We start from the raw sequence: 10,947 nt of genomic DNA, 5'->3' as shown, positions 1-10,947 counted from the left end.
CTAGCGGCCTTCACCTGTCTGTCTCTGATGATTTCTGCAAGTTCATCATCAGAAGCTTCATCATCAGAAGGCACATGGAATGCGACCTGTTTCTTCTTTGGACTTGGCCGAGGACCTCGTCCAGCTGTTGCTTTGGTCTTCAACAGTGTGGGGCCTGATGAGGAAATTGGAGCAGCTGAGGAACTTGCTGAAACACCAGAGGCAATCGAGAAACCAGCAGTCCTTTGACATGTAGCCAGATGCACAGGAGCTGAGGACTTTGAAGGAGTTGTTGAGGACTTTGGTGGAGCTGTAGCAGTGTGAGGAATTTGCCGTGAGGGCACTGTTGGTGAAGCACTTGGCTTACGAGCGGGCTTCTTTGGCATGGATTTCCTCGGTTTGACCGAGGCCTCAGTAGCAGTAGCAGTGGCAGAATTCTCATTGAATTTCTTCACTGCCTCCTTGGCTTGTCTTGCCAATTTAGCTTGGCGCTTAGCCCATTCTTCAGGAAAGTCCTCACCACGTTTGATGCTTGTGGGGTCAGCTACTTGGCCAGGTGCCAATGGAGCTCTTGGGCATGGAGGATTGAGGGCGAATTTCCTCATGTACTTTGGAGTCACATATCTGTATTCCCTCCATTCCCTTGCCCATCTCCGTTCAATCCTCTGAATGTGCACCTTGCGCTGATTTTTGTTTTCTTTACCAAATTTTGCTTCATCAGGTGTGCAATAGTCAGCATAAATTTCCTCAGGGATTTCAAACGCAGTCATAACCTCAGGTTTCTTTCCTCCTTTCTGCGGCTTCTTACCGTCTGCCATATTCTTCAGTTGAGGAATTTGAACAATCGAGTTCTCTGAAGAAGTATGCAGTTTTTCTTCGAGGAACGCTGCAAATGAGTTAAGTTGATGAGAACCTAGTGATTCAGCAGCAGACATGAGTACCTATGAACAGAGTACATGTGCGAGGAATTCGGAGAGGTCATATGCGTTCTGAGAAGGTTTTTCGAAAAGAACAAGTTTTGAGGAATTTGACCAGATGAACCTTGAGGAATTTCACTAGGCGTTCTTGTCTTAGGTTCCAGAGTTGTACAGATCGAAGATCCACACAATTAGGGAATCTTGAAGAAAATGATTGCTTAGAGAAATAGTTCAAGATCATATGATGTGAGGAGTTCATATGTGTGAAGATTTGAAGAATAAACACCTTTGAAGATTTTCACGAAAGTTTGAGAATCAAAGTGAGTAATAAAAGTAACTTTTAATTACCCAGAGTGAAGAACACGACGAACTGAGAACAGATGTGAAGTTCGTCAGGTTAGATATCCCACGCCCTAACTTGGCGGAGGAAGACAGCTACGGCGGCGGCGGAGTGAAGATTTCCGCGGTCGGCGTGAGTACGACGGCGACGAGGTCGAGGCAGCGAAGCTCTTCCTCACCGGCGACGATGGAGTAGCGGCGACGCTAGGGTTTGAGGATCTTGAGTGAGAGAGTAGCGATCGAGCGAAGTAAATGAAGTGAGGAAGGGGAGAGGGGTATTTATAGACACGGTGAAAAACTGTTCGCCCGAAGATTTGGGATGAACGTGCCCCTACCCTTTCTCCTTCTCGTGACATGTGTCACCCACATACTGTGTAGTTGAGATCGTGTACGATCGTGGGTGAATAGAATAATGCATTGTGGGATGCGGAACGGTTTGAGCGGCAAAACCGAAAATTTGGATAAGATTTGTTTTAGAGTTTCGTTCGCAATTTCTTCAGCTGACAAGGACACAGTGAAGATTTTGAACGAGTTTCAAATAGAACGCATATGAAGAATTTGTGAATAGATTGGGTTGAGTATAGCATAGAGGGGAAAGGGTCCGATCACATTCACTTAGCAGAAAAAGCAACTCGAAGAAATAGCTATAAGTGAATGCTGTAGAGGACATAAACTCATATATATATATATAGCCAATGAAGAAAAACGAAGGAAACAGTGAAGATTTTGAAAAGTTGAAGAATTTGAAAAACTGAAGAATTTCAAAACTGAGGAAAAACTCAAATTGAAGATTTTCAACTTTTTGTGGTGGCGTGACCCACCGTATAAGAATGATGATTTCAGATACCGCGTACAATTGTCGTAGGGTTCTGAGACTCAAATTCTTCATTAATTTCTTCACACTTAGAGTGTCATTCTTCATTGATTGAAGAAAAACGTTTCTTCATGTGTTGCACATCTAAGTCATCAATTTTGCATAAGTGTTAGGATGTGTGTCCTTTTCAAAGAACATTCGAAGATTCTAAGATATTTAGCTCACACCGCAACTTGCTAAATCTCTTCTCATCCAAGGGCTTAGTGAAGATATCAGCTAGCTGTTCTTCAGTCTTCACGTGCTCGATGGAGATGTCGCCCTTCAACACATGATCACAAAGAAAATGATGACGAATCTGAATGTGCTTTGTCTTCGAGTGCTGAACTGGGTTGTGAGTAATCTTGATGGCACTCTCATTGTCACAGAGGAGAGGCACATTCTTCATGTTGACGCCATAGTCCTTGAGTGTTTGCTTCATCCAAAGCAGTTGAGCACAGCAAGAGCCAGTAGCAATGTATTCAGTTTGTGCAGTGGACAGTGATACGCAGTTCTGTTTCTTCGAGGACCAACAGACCAAAGATCGTCCGAGGAAATGACAAGTTCCAGAAGTTGACTTGCGGTCCACACGATCACCAGCATAGTCAGAGTCAGAATATCCAATGAGATCAAAAGCAGAGCCCTTGGGGTACCATAATCCTAGTGTTGGTGTGTGAGCTAGATATTGAATAATATGCTTCACAGCGTTATGGTGTGATTCCTTCAGTGCAGCTTGAAATCGGGCACACATGCAAACACTAAGCATTATGTCTGGCCTAGATGCATATAAGTACAATAAAGAACCAATCATGGAGTGGTATACCTTGTGATCGAAGTCAATACCATTTTCATCAGTGCATAGATGGCCATTTGTGGGCATAGGAATTTTGACGCCTTTGCAATCTTGCACGCCGAATTTCCTCAGTACATCTTTGAGGTATTTCTCCTGAGATATGAATATGCCATTGCACTGTTGATGAATTTGAAGACCTAAGAAGAATTTCAACTCTCCCATCATAGACATTTGATATTCTTCACTCATCATATAGGCAAATTCATCACTATAACGTTGGTCAGTACAGCCAAAGATAATATCATCAACATATATTTGGCACACAAACAGTTCACCATCATAAGATTTAGTAAAGAGAGTAGGGTCGAGTGAACCGGGTGTGAAGCCATTCTTCATGAAGAATTCCTTCAATGTATCATACCACGCCTGAGGGGCTTGCTTGAGGCCATAGAGGGCCTTATTAAGTCTGAAGACTTTGTCAGGATTCTTTGGATCTTCAAAACCTGGGGGTTGAGCAACATATACTTCTTCCTCAAGCTTACCATTGAGGAATGCACTTTTCACATCCATTTGATATAAGATGATATCATGATGGTTAGCATAAGCAAGTAATATGCGAATAGCCTCAAGTCTAGCAATAGGTGCAAAAGTTTCATCGAAATCAATTCCTTCAACCTGTGTGTAGCCTTGAGCTACCAGTCGTGCCTTATTCCTCACCACAAGGCCATTTTCATCTTGCTTGTTGCGGTAGATCCACTTTGTGCCAATGATATTATGCTTGCGAGGATCTGGATGTTTGACCAGTTCCCAGACATTGTTGAGCTCGAACTGATGTAATTCTTCTTGCATAGCATGAATCCACTCCGGCTCCAAAAATGCTTCATCTACCTTAGTGGGCTCTGTGATAGAGACAAAAGCATAGTGCCCACAAAAGTTAGATAAACGTGAAGCTTTTGAGCGTGTGAGAGCACCTGGTGCTCTAATGTCATCGATGATCTTCTCCACTTGCACTTCTTTTGCAACGCGAGGATGAGCTGGTTGTCGCTGAGGAGTTTGGTCAGCATTTTCTCAGCACCATTTTCTTCAGCATTTTCTTCAGGTGTATCAGCTCGATGTTCTTCATGAACTGGAATGAATTCTTCAGCAAATTCTTCAGTAGGAATGACATCCTCAGTTGCCTTGAACTTGATAGAATCCTCAGGTGCTGGTTCATCTAACACAGAAGGTAGGTGCTCTCTTTGCGATCCATTAGTTTCATCGAACCGCACATCTACAGTGTCAACAATCTTGTGAAGAACAATGTTGAAGACTCTGTAGGTGTGCGAGTCCTTTCCGTAACCAAGCATAAAACCTTCATGTGCTTTCGGTGCAAATTTAGAATTGTGGTGAGGATCTCTAATCCAACATTTAGCACCGAAGACTTTGAAATAACTCACATTGGGTTTCTTGTCAGTGAGGAGTTCATAGGCCGTCTTCTTGAAGAATTTGTGAAGATATACTCTGTTGATGATGTGGCACGCAGTATCAATTGCATCAATCCAAAAATGATGAGGCGCTTTGTATTCATCAAGCAGTAAACAGATATAGCAGTAGGAGGACGTGTGAAAGTTTATTTCATCATGATTCGTCTGTGTCCTTTCAGGCAATTTTGTCAGGTCCCCAGCAAATTCTTCAGACGTTAAGGCACGTCTGGAGACCTGACCCTGCAGAAGAGATTAGTTATTTTTCTTCACCATCCACATCTGAAGGGGTGGCAAAGAGTTTATCACTCTGCGAGCACCATACGAGAATGGTGGCATAGAAGCCAAACCATTTCATTTCACATAAGAGGGGTTAGGGTAAGCATATGAATAAGCAGAGAAATTCTTCGAGGACTTATGAACATAATGGTTTGAAGAATAATGCACATATTCATAGCCCTTAGCTCTACCCTGCGAAACAGAGTTGTTAGCACGATGATAATCATATGAGGACTTTGATCCATTTGAGGAATTTGATCCAGATGAAGAATTTGATCTGGGGTTCCTGTTCTTCACTGGTGGTGTCATGAGGACATTCACCTGAAGACTTTCAAGGCACTTCTTGGGAACCCAGATTTTCTTCATAGGAGAACCGTTCCTGCAGTTAGTGCCAACATATCTAGCAAATACTTCACCATTCTGATTTTTGAACAGTTTATAGTTGGAGTCAAATGACTCATCAGAAGGATGAGAAGATTCACATGTAAAGCCAGATAAGTTAGATGGATCAACTGGAGGTCCCTTTGCAGCAACCCATGAGGTTTTGGGGTACTGCTCAGGCTTCCAATATGTTCCATCAGCATTAAGTTTCCTCTCAAAGGCGATACCCTCTTTCCTAGGGTTTTTGTTGAGGATCTGCTTTTTAAGCACATCACAAAGAGTCTGATGCCCTTTGAGGCTTTTGTACATGCCTGTCATGTACAATTCCTTCAGCCCTGCATCGTCAGTGATACTAGCAATGTCCTCAGATGAGGAATTAGTGATAGCAGAGGCAGGTGAAGAATTTGTAACAGTTGAAGCATTTGAACATTCAGGTGAAGAATTAGCACATTCACGTTCAATGCACTTTAAGCATGCAGGAACAAATTTTTCCTGAGAAGCGCTGATTTGTTGAGCTAGTAATGAATCGCGCTCCTTCTGAAGATCTTCATAACTCAGTCTTAGGTTCTCAAGATCTTGCTTTCTTTGAAGAAATTCATAAGAAAGTTTCTCATGATCAGATAAGAGAGTGTTATGATGACTTTGAAGGTTATCAAACCTAGACTGAAGTCTCTGAAGATTTTCAGTCAGGGCTTTAATGCGATCCATTTCTTCACCCAACATATCATCACTTTTGTCTAGCATGTTTTGAACCTTTTCAAAAGCCCTTTGTTGTTTTACAGCAATCTTAGCAAGTTTAGAGTAGCTGGGCTTGAGATCCTCATCAGATTCATTTTCACTAGATTCAGAGGAGGTGTATTTGAGTACCTTTGCACCTTTTGCCATGAAGCAATAGGTAGGAGCGTAGTCATCATTATCTTCATCAGGCTTGTCGGTGGGGTCAGTTTCTTCAGTGTTGAAGATGGGCTTGCTAACGAAAGCAGTAGCGAAGGCCAGACTCGCCACACTAGATTCGGATTCTTCAGACGCCTCCTCTTCCTCATGTTCCTCAAATTCAGCTTCAGAGTCCATTTCCTTGCCAATGAATGCCCGAGCCTTCTTGGAGCTGCTCTTCTTGTGAGATGAAGACTTCGAGGATTTTGATGACGAAGATTTTGATGATTTCTTCTTCTTCTTCGCATCATCAGAACTGTAATCCTTGTATTTCTTCTTCTTCAATTCCTTTTCCCACTGAGGACAATCTTGAATATAATGACCAGGTTTCTTGCATTTGTGACACAACCTTCTCTTATAGTCACTTGATGAGGAATCACTGCTTCTTGAGGATTTTCCAAAGCGACCACGTCTTGAGAACTTCTGGAATTTCTTCACGAGCAGTGCTAGCTCCTGGCTCAATTCTTCAGGATCACCAAGGCTACTACCAGAATCCTCACATTCAGACTCAGACACAACCTTGGCCTTCAGGGCACGTGGTTTGCCATAGCTCGAACCATAGAGATCTCTCTTTTCAGCAAGCTGGAACTCGTGAGTATTTAGCCTTTCGAGGATATCGGAAGGATCAAGAGACTTGTAGTCAGCCCATTCTTGTATCATCAGACCCAGAGTATCAAATGAGGAATCAAGCGATCTCAACAGTTTCTTCACCACCTCATGGTCAGTGATGTCAGTGGCACCGAGGGCTTGAAGCTCATTTGAGATGTCATTGATGCGATCAAAGGTTTGTTGGACATTTTCATTGTCAAGTCTTTTGAAGCGGTTGAAGAGATTCTGAAGAACATCAACTCGAGAGTCACGCTGAGTTGAGACTCCTTCATTCACTTTGGACAGCCTATCCCAGATAAGCTTAGCAGTTTCCAAAGCACTCACTCTTCCATACTGTCCTTTACTCAGATGGCCACATATGATATTCTTCGCTTGAGAATCGAGTTGCTTGAATCTCTTCACATCGTTAGCGTTCAGTGAGGGTGAGACAGACGGAACACCATTTCCACAACATACCAGAGATCATTGTCAATTGTCTCGAGATGCATTCGCATCTTGTTTTTCCAGTAGGGGTAGTCCGTCCCATCAAAGGTAGGACACCCAGCCGAGACCTTGATCATACCTGCGGTCGACATAACTAAAACTCCAGGCGGTTAAACCAAAATCACACAGAACAAGGGAGTACCTTGCTCTGATACCAATTGAAAGTGCGTTATGTCGACTAGAGGGGGTGTGAATAGGCGATTTTTATGAATTCTTCACTGAAGAATTTGCCGGTGAGGAAATTCCTTAGCGAAGAACTATTAGCAGCGGAATAAGTACTAAGAAGTAAGCATAACAGAATACAAGCATGGTCATCATGATGAAATGAAGACTAGCACAGAGTACAGAAAGCGTAATCACATGATAACACAAGATGAAGACAAACAGACTGAAGAAATTGAACTGAGGAAATTGAGAAAGTCTTCAGTCAAAGTCTTCAAACACAGATATGAACAAACACTCAACACAGTAATGAGGAAATGAAAGGGTTGAGGAAATAGAACCAGTTAGGTTGGTGAAGACAATGATTTGGTAGACCAGTTCCAACTGCTATCTTAGTTGTACGTCTGGTTGGAGCGGCTGAGTATTTAAACTCGAGGACACACAGTCCCGGACACCCAGTCGCTGAGCACGCAGCTCAGGACACCCAGTCCTCACCATATTCTCCTTGAACTAAGGTCACACAGACCTCATCCAATCACTCGTGGTAAGTCTTCAGGCGACTTCCAAACCTTCACAGACTTGGTCACTCGGCAATCCACAATTCCTCTTGGATGCTCTAGACCATGACGCCTAACCGTCTGGAAGAAGCACAGTCTTCAAAGGTAACAAGCGTCGGATCCACGCAGGATCAATTTCTTCAGTGATGCTCAATCACTTTGGGTTTGTAGGGGTTTGGTTTTGGGTTTTCCTCACTCGATGATTTTCGCTCAAAGTCCTCGGAGGATGGGTTGCTCTCAAATGACAAGTGTCAAGTTCTCTCGGAGCAGCCAACTAGCTAGTGGTTGTAGGGGGCGGCTATTTATAGCCTAGGGAGCAGCCCGACATGATAAGACATAAATGCCCCTCAATGATATGACCCTTAGGTGGATAAGATATTTTGGGACAGCTGGCGCGCAGCACAGCAACGGTCGGAAATTTGACTCTCAAATTCCTCAGGGCTATCATGTTCCTCACTGTGTAGGTAATTCACACTGACGAATTCCTAACTCCTCAGTCAGAACAAATTCATCAGCGACCAGAAGAACTTTGTCTCTGTCACTGAAGAAAGTGACTGAAGAAAGTGACTGAGATTTCCAAAGGCTTCACTCGAAGGGATTGGTAGGAGTAGGATTTTGAGTTGAGCATCACATGGAAATTTTTCCTTAGTATTTCCTCGACCCCCTTTAACAGTACGGTGTTTCCTATGACTCAAGAAACAGAAAATGAAACTACGAAAACAAAAGTCTTCACGCTTCATGTTCCACAAATGAATACCAAGTCTTCAAGGTCACACCAATTTCTTCACTTTCGAAGTCTTCAGAAAGTCTTCAGAATATCAAAGTCTTCAGTTGAAGAACTTCATTTTTAGGGGTCGACTTTCTCTGTAAATATCAAACTCCTCATAGACTTATAGACCTGTGTACACTCACAAACGCATTAGTCCCTTAACCTATAAGTCTTCAATACACCAAAATCACTAAGGGGCACTAGATGCACTTACAAAAACCCTCAAATACTTTCCCACATCCACAAATGACCTAAACCTAAAGCCAAAATTGGTCACACCGATTCTTTCTATCCGACGCCACCAATTCCAAAAGTCATAGCCACTGCCACAAACCCTAAGCAAATCGGTCTTACCGATAGGGATCTCGGTCTCACCAAGATGGGATTGTAATCTCTCTGTTTCCCTTCGTAATGTTTCGGTCTAACCGAAGTGAGCGAGCGGTCCCAACGAGATTGCAATGTAAACTCTCTGTTTCCCTTTTGTAACATTTCGGTCTCACCGAAAAGAGCAAATCGGTCCCACCGAGTTTACCTGACGAACTCTCTGGAAAGCTTATTACCAAATCGGTCTCACCGAGTTTGTGTAATCGGTCTCATCGAGATTACGTTATGCCCTAACCCTAACCGAATCGGTCTCACCGAGATGCATGTTAGTCCCACCGAAAATCACTAACGGTCACTAGGTTTACTAAATCGGTCCGACCGAGTTTAACTATTCGGTCCCACTGAGTTTGGTAAATTGTGTGTAACGGTTAGATTTTGTGTGGAGGCTACATATACCCCTCCACCTCCTCTTCATTCATGGAGAGAGCCATCAGACTGAACCTACACTTCCAACTTACCATTTCTGAGAGAGAACCACCTACTCATGTGTTGAGGCCAGGATATTCCATTCCTACCATATGAATCTTGATCTCTAGCCTTCCCCAAGTTGCTTTCCACTCAATCCCTCTTTCCACCAGATCCAAATCCTATGAGAGAGAGTTGAGTGTTGGGGAGACTATCATTTGAAGCACAAGAGCAAGGAGTTCATCATCAACGCACCATTTGTTACTTCTTGGAGAGTGGTGTCTCCTAGATTGGCTAGGTGTCACTTGGGAGCCTCCGACAAGATTGTGGAGTTGAACCAAGGAGTTTGTAAGGGCAAGGAGATCGCCTACTTCGTGAAGATCTACCGCTAGTGAGGCAAGTCCTTCGTGGGCGACGGCCATGGTGGGATAGACAAGGTTGCTTCTTCGTGGCCCCTTCGTGGGTGGAGCCCTCCGTGGACTCGCGCAGCCGTTACCCTTCGTGGGTTGAAGTCTCCATCAACGTGGATGTACGATAGCACCACCTATCGGAACCACGCAAAAAACATCCGTGTCTCCAATTGCGTTTGAATCCTCCAAACCCTTCCCTTTACTTTCTTGCAAGTTGCATGCTTTAATTTCCGCTGCCTATACACTCTTTGCATGCTTGCTTGAATTTTGTGATGATTGCTTGACATGTCCTAAAATAGCTAAAATCTTCCAAATTCTAAAACTGGGAAAAGGTTAAGTTTTTATTGGTCAAGTAGTCTAATCACCCCCCTCTAGACATACTTCAAGGTCCTACAAGTGGTATCAGAGCCAGGTTTCCATTTGCTTTGATTCCATAGCTTTTGGTGGTCATAGCCTTGGTTTCACAACCTAGGAGAGTATGGCGTCTAGCGAGGGAAATTATCACCGTAGTGGTCCTTACTTTGATGGTACTAATTTTGCTATTTGGAAGCATAAGATGAAAATGCATATTCTTGGACATAACCCCGCCGTTTGGGCAATTATTTGTATTGGCTTGCAAGGTGAATTTTTCGATGGGAGAGAACCGAACCGTGAAGCTAATGCGGAAGAATTGAAGATGTTGCAATACAACGCTCAAGCATGTGACATCATCTTCAACGGATTGTGCCCCGAAGAATTTAACAAGATCAGTCGTCTTGAGAATGCAAAGGAAATTTGGGATACTTTGATTGATATGCACGAAGGTACCGAATCCGTCAAGGAATCCAAGTTGGATGTGCTCCAAAGTCAGCTTGACAAGTTCAAAATGAAGGATGCTGAAGGTGTCGCTGAAATGTACTCTAGGATTGCTCTTATCACAAATGAGATTGCCGGCTTAGGGAGTGAAGAGATGACCGACAAATTCATCATCAAGAAAATCCTAAGAGCATTGGATGGAAAGTATGATACCATGTGCACATTGATCCAAATGATGCCAAACTACAAAGATCTCAAGCCAACGGAAGTCATTGGAAGGATTGTTGCTCATGAGATGTCACTCAAGGATAAGGAGGAACTTCACAACAAGTCAAGTGGTGCTTTCAAAGCCTCAAGTGAAGCCCCCACATCATCAAGTGAGAAACCAACCTTCAATGAAGAATTGAGCTTAATGGTGAAGAACTTCAACAAATTCTACAAA

This window comes from Triticum aestivum, chromosome 6B (assembly GCF_018294505.1).
Source record: "Triticum aestivum cultivar Chinese Spring chromosome 6B, IWGSC CS RefSeq v2.1, whole genome shotgun sequence".
NCBI classification, from domain to species: Eukaryota; Viridiplantae; Streptophyta; class Magnoliopsida; order Poales; family Poaceae; genus Triticum; species Triticum aestivum.
This window is presented reverse-complemented; position numbering follows the sequence as displayed.